Raw genomic sequence first — 16,497 nt, forward strand, 5'->3', positions numbered from 1 at the left:
TCCAAACCATTTGATAACTCTTTTAGAATAGTGAATATGTTAATTTGGCTCATGAATGATTCACTAACTAAAAAAAGGCTTAATTCTTAGTTAATATGATCCTAAATGAAAGTTTTGATCAGCTCTAATAATGTTAATTCCTGCTCGTATTGAGCTTTGTATATTAATCGATTCTCATCTGGCCAGCTGATATTCATCTCCTATATGATTTTCTCAGCTACTTCTTTCTCTGGGATTTTTGTTTTGTGCCAAAGCCTGGGGAATGCCTCTGAAAACTCAAATGTCAATCACTACAATATGCTAGCAGAATATATCACTGCTTCCTAGAATCTGACTCTTCATTATATCACTTATTAAGATACCAGTGAGGAGGGAAAAACAAAAAAAAAACAAAATCCAACAATCTTTATTCATAACTTAGATTGTGATCCTATTTTACCTATCTATTTTACCTACCAGATAACTAAGGTATAACTCTCAGCCATTAATAAGTTGTACAGCTAGGGACAGGGGCTAATTTTGTATTCCCTTTTTACTCTCATATAATGCCCTCATTCAAAGAATAGGGCAAGATTTTGTATCTCCTGAAACAAATCCTATTTAACCTACCTCTCTCCAAAGAGAATAATACATGGCTTGTCCATCTTTAGTAGGTAATTTAGGGTACATACAAGCATTATGTTTCGTTCGACCTAACCAAGGTTAGATTGATGTAATACTCAGGCATGCAGGCATTCAAAGAGCTTAAATCTTGCCGAAAATGTCACACCCAATCTAAATTTGTTAACTGGGCTGTTTTTAAACCACAATCCGTTTTTGACCCTGACCCCCTTCACTACCATCATGGACTGGAAAATGGCCCTGTACTCTCCTCCGGACCTGCCAGCCCACCTAGACCCACGAAACCCTTCCAGGATGTGTCAACTCACCCCCAAAACCTGCCAACTGCACCTATTCCACCAACCCCTCCCTCAGCCTGAGTTACTTACCTTGGGCTATGTGTACCACTGCTGGCATGGTGAACATCTGCACTTATAACTTCTCATTTAGGAGTACCAAAAGCTAAACCATATCCTGTAAACATTTGTTTGCACCTAACAGTACAGAATTGCTCTTATATAATTTATTTTTATTTTATAAGTCAAGAAGCCTTTTCTGTCCATACCAGTATTACAAACTGCGCTTCCCAAGGTTTATTTCATTTCCCAAATATTCTTTGCAACTAGAGGGATAAAATTGCAGTAAATCCATATTTCTGTTATCCTGATTGCTGACATATATGTACTGCATCTATTCTGACATCTAGTTCTGAAAGAAACAGAGGCACAGTCAACACCTGCAGCAGCTTGTCTCCATGATTTTTATGAACCAACATCTGAGGGAGTTCAGAGGTGACTGGGTGCTGTACACCATATTGGTAGAGTGTGATTACATGTGGGCTAGCAACAGCAGTGAGATAGTGGAGGAAAGAGGTCAGAGGCAGAACACTGAGTTAATGAAGAAGAAGTGGAGAGACTTGAGATGATGAGCTGAGATGTATCTCCAGGAGGTCAGTTGGGACCAGGAGGAATTTATCAGTAGGGATCCTGGTTTTCTCTGATTTAAAAAAATCCCCACTTTTTGGTTAAGAAGAAGTAACCCCAAAACCACATTTTTCTATGCATAAAATGAAACACCACAAATAACCTTTTTTAACCAAAAATGGGGATTTATTTTTATCAGAGAAAACCAGAATCCTTCTTTATCAGGCCCACCTGCTCCTGGCCACTCCCATAGTCACCTTTGCTGAGACCAAAAGCATCTTTGGGTCAATGAATCAGATGTCTAGTCACCTATATCTGTCATAGGGATTCACTCCTGGGCCTATCAGGGTAGTTGCATCCTATTCCCTGGCACTGGCTATAAGTGAGAATTCAGGTGTTCTTGTTTGTTGTACTTTTCCCTCACAGACACAGAAAAACTTCTTAGGTGATATGCATACAATGGAGGGCTGCAAATTTATACCAACAGCGAGTTTGGCCTCCTGTTTTCCAGGGCAAGCGGTACACAAAAGAGAGACTTAAAGTTGACCCTTCTTATTTAAAGAAAGGCAATATTTAACATTCAGAATCTTAGAAATGAGCTTTCCCAAGGGTTGTGTCCATGAGAATTATACATTTGCATCAGGACAACAGACTTCACAAGGTTCCATCAACCACTCAGGTCTGAAAAGCATCCTTTTAACTTGAAAATACTTCTATTCACTGTTCAAGTGGTGAAAAACCTATTGCCAAAAAAAAATTACAAAAATACCCAAAAAAGACTTAATGAATCACATAAGCCCCATGTAAATAAAAGCTATCAGTATTATTCAAACAAAGTGCCAACTCCTTGACAAACAGTTCTAACTACTCAATTTATGACTAAATGAATTAGCTGAAAATGCTCCCCTGCTAGTACCTTCCCCTCTATCAGCTCAATTTTCTGTCAATAAAAAATTTATTGCTTCATTAAAAATGATATGCAGCTTTTGGGCAGCCAAAGTTCATTTTAAAGCACAACATTAGGATTTAAATATATTTATATTCAGTGTCCCACACCCTGGTTTCTCTCTCATTTTAAGCCCTCCATCTTTCAATCTAGATAAGAATGACATAAACCGAGCCTGAACTTTAATCAAGGGTGAAATAACATTAGAAAGTCCAGAAGAATTACCAATAAATGTTGTGGGGAAGGGTGTTTGCTTTTAATTTTGCAAATTCTATTCCTTAATTTAAATGACCAGGTCTTTCTCAAACTATTAATTTGGATGTCTAGGCTCCCATTTGGAGGATTGAAAATCTCACTCTGTTCATGTGCAAATGCATGTTTTCAAATGTGACTAGCTGCTTTAAAATGCCTCATCTTTTGGAAATCCAACTTAATGCACTCCTATTTTTATTTTCTTTTTTTGGTAAGTGACGAGCATACACCCATTTAGATGTTCCCTCATCCTCAAAACGAAAGCAGCACAAAACATTCAGGACATTTAGTACCAGGAACACACTACAATAAGTATAGTTTAAACATGGACTTTTTTTTTTTATTGGTACTACTTAAAAAAAGTATGAGTTTGCCAAGATTTTATCTTTGCATGCAAGCTTTAAAACTGGGTGGATGGCTTCAAATAAATAAGTTTCAAGATTATTCTTTGTTAAATACTTTTTAAAACAAATTAGTCTGTTATTCTGTGACCAGTTATATTTTAATTGTGGTGTGTTTTAGAGAAATTAAAAAATACATGCGCATTATTTGCCAATTTGCACAAATTGAGGGGCTGCTCTGAATTTGCTGGGGGAGAGTACAGAGTACATCAGTTGTAAAGGAAACTCTTTTTTTTCTAAATAAAGGAGAGATTTACAATTTAGGGCATGATAACTCAGTTTTCTAAGCTCAATATATAAAGGCATATTATGAACCATATTTAATGAGCATGCACATATACCTATATCCACATATATATGTTTGTTTATATTTGCGAACCATCACAATCAGCTATTCAAATAAGTAGTGCCATATTTTGTTCTGTGACTATTCACATGGCCAATTACTATCCAGTGAAATAAAGGGGTTTACAGTCTGGTCCATAGTATATTGTACCTGTACCTGTGCATATCTATACTGTACCTGCATATTTGTTTCAGCATAATGAAAAAGCCATTTGGCGATGCTACTCTGCAATATATCCAGTTACTGTGTAGTCATTTAGTACTTGTTTATACAGTTAGTGTCTCACGTAGATGTGGCCAAGAAGTATAGGGTAGGTAACAACAATGCCATTTTGAGGTGGAAATAACACCAGATTGCTCTGTCATGACTTTTGTACCCCGGTATCACCAAAAAAACCCTGAAACTAGAAATATAAAACATATCTTATTCTACAGGTTTAAATCACCATTAGATATAAAATTAAATTTACCAAAAATAGTTCAGAACTTTTTAGCTTTAAACATTTTAAAGTAAACAGTTTAATGCATGCATATTACCTGTTACCATTTTTTCATCCACTTTTTAAAAAGCATTCCTAAAATTAAGATTTGTCTACCATCCTTAAAGAGGTAGTACTGGAGGTTGCTGATACCTTAGAGAAAGGTATCCCACTATATTGCAGTAACAACATGCTTTAATTAAAGACATCTCAATATAAGATATGTTAACATTTTGACTATTTAAAAGGCAAAACTATTTTGCTGTGTGTTCCTATAGCTGTGATTATGTTCAGAACAGATTTTAATAGTATGTGCAGGTAAGATAATCATTTACTGAAAATCTCTTCTATTTAACTTTCCCAACACTTTTCTGTACTAAATTCAGGGGCAAGTTCAGACTAGCAGTACAAATAATAATATAAATTCAGTACAATAAGAAAGTTGTTAAAGTCTCAATCTTTCAGAAATTGAAACTTAAATAGGTTCATAAGTTAAGTGGATTCACTTTGTATGACTAGTTTTATGACTACAGCTGTTACAACAAAAGAACACACACAATCGTATCAAAACTAAGGACTTGAAAGCTATATCGTCTTCAAAGTTGTTCATGAACTTTTTACATTCGCGAGCAGACAGAATGATAGCATTGGGGAAGAGAAAATTTAAATTACCAGAAGTGACAATGAGGAATAAAATTAAACAGTTCCATAGCTGTCTTTCAAGTAAACAGTAGGGCATATCATAACAGTTCTTTGTCAAATAAATGCCATCTGGGAAAGTGAAGCAGGCGATGCCTGCTCCAGCTGGTCCTTATGTGACAGATAAAGGACCTTTAACTACTCTGAACCGTAATCAACCAGAATTTCAAAGATGACAACATGTCTAGAGATTAGAATGGGAATCAGGAGATCTAGATTCTATTCCCACCTCTTCCACAGAAACAAATGTAATTATATGGGCTCATAGCAAAGTTTTGAAGCTGAAGTAAAGCAACTCAGTTATCCAAAATGAAATTAGGTATTTTACAGCATTCAGTGGTCATGCAACCACTGATTAATCCTGGCCTTTTGCATTGAAGGACTTAGGCATTTTAGGTATCTGACCCAGCAAAGAAGCCAGAACCCAGAGACAGGTATAATTTACAGTGCATGGGGAGATCAAGGTATGTCAGAATGGGATGCAAAACAAGGAGAGCATAGTGCAAGGAGTTGCCTCAAGTCCACATAATCAATCTACTGCTGTTTTGAACTGAATATTAGGAAACCCTGGAAAAGAAATGGGAATTAAATCTTGATTCACAGTTGTAAGGACTTAGGCCTTCCTGGGGACACCAACAATCACAGCCCAGAAAAGTGTTCAGAAGGTAGGTCTTTAAGCCTTTTATCAGAGAACTATATGTACATAATATCATAATAGTTAGAATCTTTGCTTCAAATGTGATGTATACAAGTTCAATTCCCTTCTCTTATGAGCTTGGGACAGAAGTTATACATAAACTGTTTTAAGTGATCAGAATCTGGTTTAAACCTGTAACAGAACAGAAGATCAGTGCACATAAACCAGCTTCAAACTGGCTGAAATTGGTTTAAGATAAACCTGGTTGAATGTAGTATCAGACTTAACTGAGCTGAGTCAAACCAGTTCATGAAACTTCTGTTACAGACTCCTTCCTGGTTGAAGTTAAATCATAGTCCCCTGGCTGGGCTGGGCTGGGCTGGGTTGTCTGCTCCAGAGAGCAGGGATGGCCCTGCCCCTCTGCTCCGTAGTTGGAGCAGTGAGGGCTGACTGACAAAGAAGTGGGGGCAAGCCCAACTGGAGATGCAGCCCAATCTTCAGGGGGGAGGGGAGAGACTGCCTCCCCAGGCAAACCCTGCCTGGGGTCTGGGGTCTGGGGCCAGGGAGGGAGGTTAAACACCGCTTCCCCTGCTCAAACTTACTGCTGGTTGAAATTGTGGACTACAAAGCCCAGAGGCACCTGGAATCAGGAAGAGGAAGCGATGAACAATCCTGCAGAATCCTGCTGCTGTAAGTTTGGACTGCAAAACCCAGAGACCTCAGGGGCAGCAGGAAGAGGAAGTGAACGTCCAGCTAGAGAGCTGTGTTCTTGTGCCCCCTGGCTTCTGGTCTAAGCCATTGTAGGTATGTGGTTGCATTTCCTGAATCGAAGGTAAATGTCTGATCATTTCTGTTTCAATTGAATCTGTCCAGTTTAGACTAACCTGAAAAGACTGAATCAATTCAGCCTTAGGCTTTATAACTGTGTTCCTAGCCCCAGAGGGCATTCAAGCCCACAGCTTAGTGAGAATGACTTAGCCATCAGGTTGAGTTGCAGGTGAATGAGCATTAGATGCTGTAACCCTGTTATTAGGTCCCCATATCAACATCCTATACACCATAACCTGCTTACAATGCCCCTCTGCTGTCTACATTGGAAAGACAGGGCAATCTCTGCATGTAAGAATGAATTAATACTGATCTGATATCAGCTGCAAAATGATCCAAAAGACCACTTCAACTTCCTTGGACACTCCATTATTGACTTCAGGATTGCTGTTCTCAGGGCTGACAACTATAACTAAAAAAAAAAAAAAAAAAAAGAAAACAGTTTGAATGGGAACTTGCAGAACAAGAAATCATCCACAAACTGGGCTGTGTCAAGATTGGTTAAAACAGGGACTATGGATTCTTATCTCATTACCTGGATTAGTGTTTGTGACCCGCTTTGTTCCTTTGGGTTTACTGTTGTGGAAGAAACAAGCTTCACTTTATTGTTTGGTTTTGAAGTTGTCAGAGACTCTTTATTATACAAGCAGCTGCGGGTGGGGGGGAGAGGAGACACTGAGCCCCCCTTCACAGACAGTTAAAGCAAGCTTTTTATATGTTTCAATTCAGGTCACATGACGCAAGATATAACAAGTCAAACAGAGAACTAGTTTGAACCAGAAAGCTATAAGAGGGCATAGACTATGGTTTGACCTATTGACCTCATAGGCCTACTCAGTGTTATGGAAATTTCCACAATGCACTTCTTAAACAGAAATTAAGGCCTGGGGTTCTCTTCTTCCACATTCCCCCCTTTTGTACTTATAGTACAACCAGTGAGATTTTGTAACCATGTGTTGAGCAACAGACTGCAAGTGAGCCAATAGGAGAACGTTCTGACTTATGCATTCTTTGAGGCACAGTGAGACCTGTTCTTAGGTAGAGTATCTTCCAATGCTCCCTTCGGAACACTGGTGAGACTAATCTCAATTGACCCAGCATCACTTTAGATATATCTGTTGTGTCTTTTGCGGGATGCACTAAGGTTACAATTGCATAACAACAAAAGGAGTACTTGTAGAAAGAGAATAAACTCGAAGACCATAATTGAAATATAAAATAATTTGGCCCCAAATCCACCAAACCAGTCCCAAAGACTCCATTGATGGGTTTGGTGTAGTTTAGCAGCTTCTTTCTCAATAATTTCAGCCTGGTTCTCAGTAGCACTTGAAGCATCTGGTATATAAACACAGCATTCTAATTTTATTAAAGCACACACACCTCCTCTGCTAGCTAATATATAATCTAAGGCGAATCTGTTTTGTAGAGTTATTTGTCTCATTTCTTTCATTTCTTTACTTATTTCATGGAAACCAATGGCAGTAGCATTAGCTATTTTCTCTAGGGATGCTTCAACTTTCTTTATTTTGGACATAGCTAAGTCTGCGCCATAGTTAGGGAACATTATACCCCCAAACCTTTGATTTTCTGTGATTTCACGAACATTGTGAATTCTTCCTTTAGGTAAGTGAGATCTAATAGTAAAGGCAGGATATACTGCAGAGACATAGAATGTTCCTCTCCAACCAGAAGGAAGATTTTTATAAGCCTTTTTTCAACATACAAAATAGTGACCAGCTAGTGCAGTAAATGCACCTGTATTACAGCGTGGGGTCATCATCCATTGTGAATAATAACCTGAATATTTACTTCAGGGAGAATAATTGGATATCCAGGAACCATTAGAGAGCCAAGCACCATTTACCTTAAATTCTACTTCACATTTACTGACTCCTACTCCAACACGAGATCCATTACAGATCCAACAGAACTTTCCAGGGGTGGCATACGCTAGTCATACATAGTCAGACTGGTTACAATGTATATCTTGCCAAGTTTCATTCCCATGAAAATCTGAATAATAAGGGGCTAACATTTGGGTTGAATTTAAAGTTACTGGTATCATAGGTATCCCTCCAGGAAAATGAATAGGGACATGACTACATATCCAACAACTAGAGACATTTAAGTCTGCCCTAATTTGGTTAACTAAAGACAAAAACACATTTCCATAGGCCAGGTTTAGAAGTCCAGTACAAATAGTCAATAGGAGGGACTCCATGTTCAGTTACTAATGGACTCTTTTCTTGGAGTCTTAATCTTTAATCCTTGGTTTCGTCAGGAGGAACAGTCTTTTTGCAGTGCGATGCGTGGATCCAAATAGATAGTCCTTGACACTTTACTGCAGTGTTAGTGGTGAGAAGAACTTGGAACAGACCTTTCCAGTGAGGTTCTAAAGCTGATTTTCCTTTGGTGGATTTTTACATGAACCCAATTTCCTGGCTGCAAGGAATGGCAGGCTTCTTCAGGCTCTCTGGGTAAAGCTTCTTGGACCTGTGAATGAAAGGCCTTAACACATTTCATTAATGCTTGACAAAATTGTAATACAAGATCATCAGCTAAGTGGATATTAATCTGAGAAGATGGTAAGGGTTGGGAGGATGGAAGTTGCATAGGTTTCCCCATCAGGATATCATGTGGGCTGAATCCAGTCTTCCAATTAGGGGTGGATCTCATGCTCATTAATGCTAATGGTAGAGCGTCTAGCCATTTCAAACCAGTTTCAGCACAGATTTTTGCTAGTTTATTTTTCAGTATCCCATTTTGTTTCTCTACAGTACCTGCTGACTGTGGGTGATAAGGGCAGTGAAAGTTCTGTCGAATCTGCAGGGCCTTACATATTTCTTGCATAATTTGCCCAGTAAAGTGAGATCCCCTGTCACTATTGATGGTAAGTGGGATTCCAAATCAGGAGATAAGGTCCTTTAAAAGAATTTTAGTGACAGCTTTAGTATCGGCCCTTGCCACAGGATAGGCTTCAATCCAACTTGAAAACATACAAACTCTAACAAGTACATATTGATATTTACAACATTTCAGCATTTGTATAAAGTCAATCTGAATATTTACAAATGGTCCCCAAGGTGGGGATGTGCGGCTTTCTTAGTTCTAAGAGGTTTGCCTACATTATGGGCTTGACACACAGAACGAGCCTGGCAGTAGTGCTGAGCGATGGAAGGAAAATTTGGAGCATATTAATCAGGTTGAATAGCTGTGATCATCCCCCCTTTGCTCACATGGCCTACTCCGTGGTACATGTGAGCAAGGTAGGGAAGTAAGACCTTGGGCGCAACTAGACGGCCATCCAGGGAGTGCCAAAGGTGGTCAGGGTGTAATATGCAGTCTCCAGGTGTCTTTTTCAGAATCTGTGGCCTGATCTTGGAGAATTGCGACATCATGAAGAGTTGCAATAGGAGACTGCTCATAGGTAGGGGAAAAAAACAATTGCTCAGCCTGAGGGGGTGAAAGGGCTGCATCTCTGGCTGCAGAGTCAGTCAGAGTATTTTCATGCATAACTTCATCCTGGGAAGATTGGTGAGCAGCACATTTAATAATAGCAACAGCAACAGGTAGTTGAAGGGCATCTAATAAGGCAGCTACATAAGAACCATTACGAATGGGTGTGCCATTTGAGGTAAGAAACCCATGTTGTTTCCATAATTGCCCATAACCATGGACAACACCAAAGGCATAATGCGAATCTGTATATATATTAACAGTTTTACCTTTAGCAAGGGTACAGGCATGAGTGAGGCCAACAAGTTCAGCAATTTGGGCAGAATAGACAAAAGGTAAAAAATTACTTTCGAGTACCTTGTGCTGGGAACATACAGCGTAACCTGCAACAAGAGAGCCTTTAGAGCAAGACAGGTCAAAAGGTGCAGAGAATCCATTTTACAGGCTTCAAAGGAAGGTGAGGCAAGCAAAAGATCATCAACATACTGCATAAGGAGAGAACATTTTTTTTTTAAACTGAATGTCGTCTAAATCTTCCTTCAAAATTTGTGAAAAGATAGAAGGGGACTCTGTATACCCCCGTGGGAGTCTAGTCCAAATATATTGTAAGCCTTTATAAGTAAATGCAAACAAAAACTGACTATCTGGATAAATAGAAAAAAAGCAGAGCACAAGTCTACAACAGTAAAGAAACAAGCTTTCGGTGGAATACAAGAAAAAAATATGGTAGCTGGATTAGGTACTACAGGAAAAATAGGTAAAACAACAGAATTAACAGCTTGCAGGTCTTGCACAAAGCGATAGGTAGTTTTGCCTGGCTCAACCACAGCAGCAAGAACTGTGCACTCATTCCTCTGCTGGCACCTCAAGGAAAACTTCATCCACTGTACAACAAACAGCACAACTGGGTTTACAAAGTAGGTCACGACCTAAAAGATTAACATGGGTAAAAGGGCTTAAAAGGAAGGCATGGTGGTCAGAGATAGGACCAAGAGTAACAGACAAGGGTTGAGTAACAGGATGAGAAATTACTTGGTTAAAAATGTTGACAGCATTAACAACAGCATCAGAAAGAGGTGGATCAGTTTATCAAGATCAATAGTTCCATCTGAAGGAAATTATTTTGGAGGGTTATCCCTGGTATACCAATTCCATTTATCTAAAAACTTACATTATTTTTTTACCATAATGTGCATGCATATAACCTGCTGGGGTTCCTTTTGGTGGGGTTGGGACATCCTTTGACACAGAACCCCCATATTCCTCAATTCACACAAGGCACTCACACAGGGAAAAGGTTAAGGGACTTGATGTGCTAATTTTGCACATCAACTGCCGGTTACCCGGATGTTTTCCATGGATGGGGAAAGGATAAACCTGTCCACTGGGTCACGAGGTTCCAGTTGGGCCCCCTTGCTTTCAAGTCTGCCTTTCTAGACAGCCTTGGGGTGGCTAGACCCAACCTTGGTCTCAGACCTGGTCAGTGGCTTATACTCTTTCCTTTCACACAAGGGAATTTCTGTGCTGAGGCATGAGGTTCAAGAATATTTCTTTAGTCCCAACTTTGGTCAGTGACACCATGGAAAACACTCACACTATTCCCCAGATTTTTATATTCCTTAGCCTAGACTTTTCCTTTTACTCTTTTAATTGTAAACTGGTTTCATACAAACCCTTCAGAGTGTCTGACAAGTTTGTATTTCAAAAATTCGGATGGCGTAAGCTCGAACTGGTTTCCCAACCTGTACGGGCAGTCCTCCAACAATAACCCCTTTAGAGATTTCAAAAGGTCTCTTACCTTGATTTGGCACCTGGGGTTTTGGAGGGGAACGGTCTACAAACCTGTCAGTACTCTCAGCTGGACGTTGCCATCTGAGTCATGGCACCAAGAATTGTGGAAGAAACAAGCTTGACTTTATTGTTTGGTTTTGAAATTGTCAGAGACTCTTTATTATACAAGCAGTTGCGCTGGGGGGGAGACACTGAGCCCCCCTTCACAGACAGTTAAAGCAAGACTTTTATGTGTTTCAATTCAGGTCACATGACACAAGATATAACAAGTCAAACAGAGAACTAGTTTGAACCAGAAAGCTACAAGAGGGCATAGACTGTGGTTTGACCTATTGACCTCATAGGCCTACTCAGCGTTATGGAAAATTCCACAATACACTTCTTAAACAGAAATTAAGGCCTGGAGCTCTCTTCTTCTGCACTGTTCATTTGCTTTTCTCTCTTAGCATTGCCAGTCTTCCCGCTCTTCCTCATTTCCCTCTTTCCCTCCTTCCTTATCTTTGTATTCTAATTTATCACTCCTTACATTCTGCTTTCTGCATGTCCTCTCACAGTATCTGATGAAGTGAACTTAGGTTCATGAAAATTTATGCTTTCTACATATCTTATTTATTTAGTCTATGAAGGTGCCTATCTACCCTTTTTACTATGTAGTGAGACACTACTCAACATAACTGTATCAAAATAGTTATATGTAAATATATGATAGCCCACACAGTCTTAGAAACAGGATTTTCATCAGTGTTAATGAAAATTCAGCATCTTATTCACTATTCATGATGCTAAAAATGTACTGCTCCGTCATTGTCTCACAAATGCTTAGTAAAACCTGAAAACATTTAGAGCAATTAAGAGTGAGAAAGTGGGTTTTTTTTAAATATTGTGATACTTTATAGAAATTTTGTGCACCCAAAAAAGTGTTTTCTATAGAAACTGATGGAAACAGCCTGAATTTTCAAATGTGCTGTGGCATATTCAAAATCATAGAGATTATACTACACATGACATTGATCTAATTAAATTATTGAATCCCTTTGTTTCAATAAAATGGAAAACCATTTAATGTTTAAAAATGAGAAAGTATTAACCTGATGGTAAGTGCATAAGTGTTTTTGGATGTATGAATTACAGTAAGATTCCAATAGAAGATTCCATGACATCTACATTAATAGCACCAAATGAATTAGTTATGATCGCTATTAACATAGTGAATACTAAATGTGTTGATAATGATGGGACACTTAAAATGAAATAGAGATATAATAAAATAAGAAGTCCCAACATTATATATTCATGTGGTGCTCATCCTAATAGCAATCATCATAATTAATTCATTTATCACAATGGATGTAATACTTCCAGAGGAGATGCAATACAAAAAATTCACATTTTTCTTTACTGTAACTGTCTTACTTTGTATTGTACAAAAAAAAAAATCATTCTTTTGTATATAGATGATCAGGGACCCTAGTTTCTCCAATAAAAAAAATCCCCAATTTTTTGGATTAAAAAAGTAACCCAAAATTCACATTTTCCGTGCTTAAAATGAAAAACCATCTACATAGTGGTGTTTCATTTGTATCACAGAAAGTGTAGATTTTTAGTTACTTTTTTAAATCTAAAAATTGGGAATTTTTTTTTATTGGAGGAAACCAGGAACCCTGTTGATTATTAAAAAAAACTAGAAGCTTCCTCAAGAAAAAATAGATGATTATCTAGTGTAGTGAAAATCATGTAGAAGGAAAGCAGAAGAATTTGACATGCACTTTTGCCAATAAAATGTTTGGTATTTGCGCGTGCGCGCACGCACACACACACCATTACATGGCCTCCTATGTCTGGACATCATTCTTTAGATGTTAAAAAACAGGATATTTACAAACATTTGCCTCACCCAGTCTATGATCACATGACTTACTTTAAGTAACAATATTGTAGATTGGCAGCAGCATGTGCAGATGTTAGCCAACACCAGGGGCTGCACTGAGAACATTGGGTTTCAGATTTGTAGAAGGGTCTGATGGGTGTGTGGGGGGTTGGTAGTATTGGGGGGGCTGGCAGGTGTCTTGGTGGGAGGTTGGTGGGTCTGTGGGGTGGTTGGTTCATCTGGGGGTGGTAGATTTGGGGGGATAAAAATAGCTCAGTCAGGGTTATGGGAGTAGGAAGACCATAGTCCCAGAGCTGGGGTGAGCAACTGGGCTTTTCCAGCCCTAGGGCTGCACTTGAATATTTGCAGACATTCACTGGATCAGGTTAACCCATTCCCAGTCTAACTTAGTTCACCCACTCAGGTAAACTAACTTAGACATTTTTGGCCAAACTTAAATTCCCCAAGCATCTGCACAGATGGGCATTTAGATCATTCTAACCCTGTTTAGATTGACCTAAATGTAATATCTGCATGTACCCACAGTTCAATAAACTATTGAAAAAGAAAAACAGTTTTGTGTGGATGTTAAAAAGAACTAATGTGCATGAAAAATAGGTAAATACTAAATATAACCTTTAAATGTATCATTAATTTGATAATATCTTAATACATTATTTTGTTCTTGATTGGAAGAACTGGTCAAAAATAAATAATAATAATAACACCTAATAGTAAACAATACAGATAACTCCTAAGTAATTCATACAAGGTGAAATTCATCCCTTACACATTTGATAATTTACAGAGTTAATTCATAGATTCATAAATTGTAAGGCTGGAAGGGAACTTGAAAGATCATCCAGTCCAGCCCCCTGCATTAGGTAGGAAAGACAACTCAGGTCAGGTGACCCCAAAAGGTGATCTTCCAGTCTCCTCTTGAAGATTTCCAGGGTAGGCAATTACACCATCTCTGGAGGGAGCTTATTCTACAGTATGGACACCCTAACTGTGAAGAAGTTTTTCCTAATGTTGAGCCTGAAATAGTCATCCAGGAGTTTGTGGCCATTGCTCCTGGTTTTCCCCAAGGGTGTCCTGGTGAACGGTTGTTCACCAAGCCCTTGATGTACTCCCCTGATGTAGCAGTAAGATGCTACCAAGTCCCCTCTCAGCCTTCTCTTTTTTAGGCTGAAGAATCCCAGGCCCCTTAGCCTTTCTTTGTATTGCTTGCCATACAAGTCTCTGATCATACAGGTGGCTCATCTTTGGACTTTCTCAAGCTTTACCACATCCTTTCATAGATTTCACAGACATTAGGGCTGGAAGGGACCTTGGAAGATCATCGAGTCCAGCCCCTCGTCCAAAGGGCAGGAAGTCAGCTGGGGTCATAGGATCCCAGCAAGATAAGCATCCAGTTTCATCTTGAAGGTGTTCAATGAAGGCGCTTGAACAACCTCCAGTGGCAGGCTGTTCCAGACCTTGGGGGCTCGGACAGTAAAGAAATTCTTCCGTATGTCCAGCCTGAAACGATCTTGTAGTAGTTTGTGACCATTCGACCTCGTCATCCCTTGGGGCACTCTGGTGAACAAACGTTCCCCCAAATACTGGTGGTCACCCCTGATAAACTTGTAGGTGGCCATCAGATCACCCCTGAGCCTGCGCTTTTCCAGGCTAAAGAGCCCCAGGGCTCTCAGCCTGTCATCGTAGGGTCTGCTTCCCTGACCTCTGATCATGTGCGTGGCTCTTCTCTGGACCTTCCTTGTTAAAGTATGGTGCCCAAAACTGGATGCAGTACTCCAACTGCAGTTCCAACAAGGCTGAGTAAAGCAGAAGAATTACTTCCTTGGTTTTGCTTAAGATGCATCAATTGATGCATGCCAGAGTATTATTTGCCCTACTGGTTACAGCATCACACTGACAGCTCGTATTCATACTATGGCCTATTATTACACCTACGTCCCTTTCATTTGTGGTGCTAGTCAGTTTAGCTCCACCAACCCAGTAGGTGTGTTGAGAATTGTTCATCCACAGGTGGAGCACTTTACATTTCTTGATATTGAACTTCATCTGGTTTTGATCTGCCCAACTTACTAGCTTATCTAGGTCCACCTGTATCTGCAGCCCATTTTCAAGGATGACCATTCCTCCTCATAACTTGGCATCATCCATGAACTTGGCCAGTGATCTCTTCACTCCCACATCCAAATCATTGATAAAGATGTTGAGAAGAACTGGGCCAAGCAGTGACCCCTGAGGAACACCACTGGCCACTTATCACCAGGATGACACATTCATTAGAACTCTCTGGGTTCTACCCCGCAGCCAGCTTCCTACCCACCTAACTGTTCAGCAGTTAAGCCTACAATCCTCCAATTTTCTTGTGAGAACATCATGGGATACCAAATGAAAGGCCTTTTGGAAGTCAAGATATACGGTTGGTATACTAGGGCTATGCTGTCCAGTAGGGCTCTGTGAAATTGTGCCAACTGTTTCATTTCAATGCTGTTTTGACTCATTTCAAGCTCAAAACAGCAACATCAAAATGAAACAAATGGCTTCAAAACAGCCTGAAAATGAAATGGGGTCAGTCAAAACATTTTGAAAGTTTCAAAATGTTTTGAGTCTCAAAGCTGAAGCTGGGCTTCACCTGCAGGGAAACAGAAGGTAAGGAGAGGGATGAGGAAGAGGGGGAAATCACTGTGTAGCTGGCCAGTGACTGTAATCCTTCCCTGGGGTCCTTTCTAATCCCAGTGCTCTGGAGGAGAGATGGAAAAACAGCATAAAAAGCAGCATTGTTTGAACTGGCCTGCTTTCTGCCTTGGGGCCTGACGGTTACTGAGTTATCTTCCAGCAGCCCAGGAGCATTAGACAGCAAAGGCTACTACTACCACTGATTGGATTTCCTACTTGCTAGCCTGGCAAGTGGGATTTTACAATACATTTTGCTTTCTTTTTAGACCCTTTAATTTTATTATTGTATTAATTGATTTAATAGATTTCAAAGACATTAGGGCTGGAAGGGACCTCAGAATATCTTTGAGTCCAGCCCCCTGCCCCAGGGGCAGGAAGTCAACAGGGGTCATAGGATCCCAGCAAGATAAGCATCCACATTTCTCTTGAAGCCATTCAAAATAGGTGCTTGAACCACCTTTGGTGGCAGTCTATTCCAGACCTTGGGGGATCAGACAGTAAAGAAGTTCTTCCTTATGTCCAGCCTGAAATTGTCATGGAGGAGTTTGTGAGTGATCAACCTTGTCATCCCTTGGGGTGATT

Source organism: Alligator mississippiensis, chromosome 1 (genome assembly GCF_030867095.1).
Source record: "Alligator mississippiensis isolate rAllMis1 chromosome 1, rAllMis1, whole genome shotgun sequence".
In the NCBI taxonomy this organism is placed as follows: Eukaryota; Metazoa; Chordata; order Crocodylia; family Alligatoridae; genus Alligator; species Alligator mississippiensis.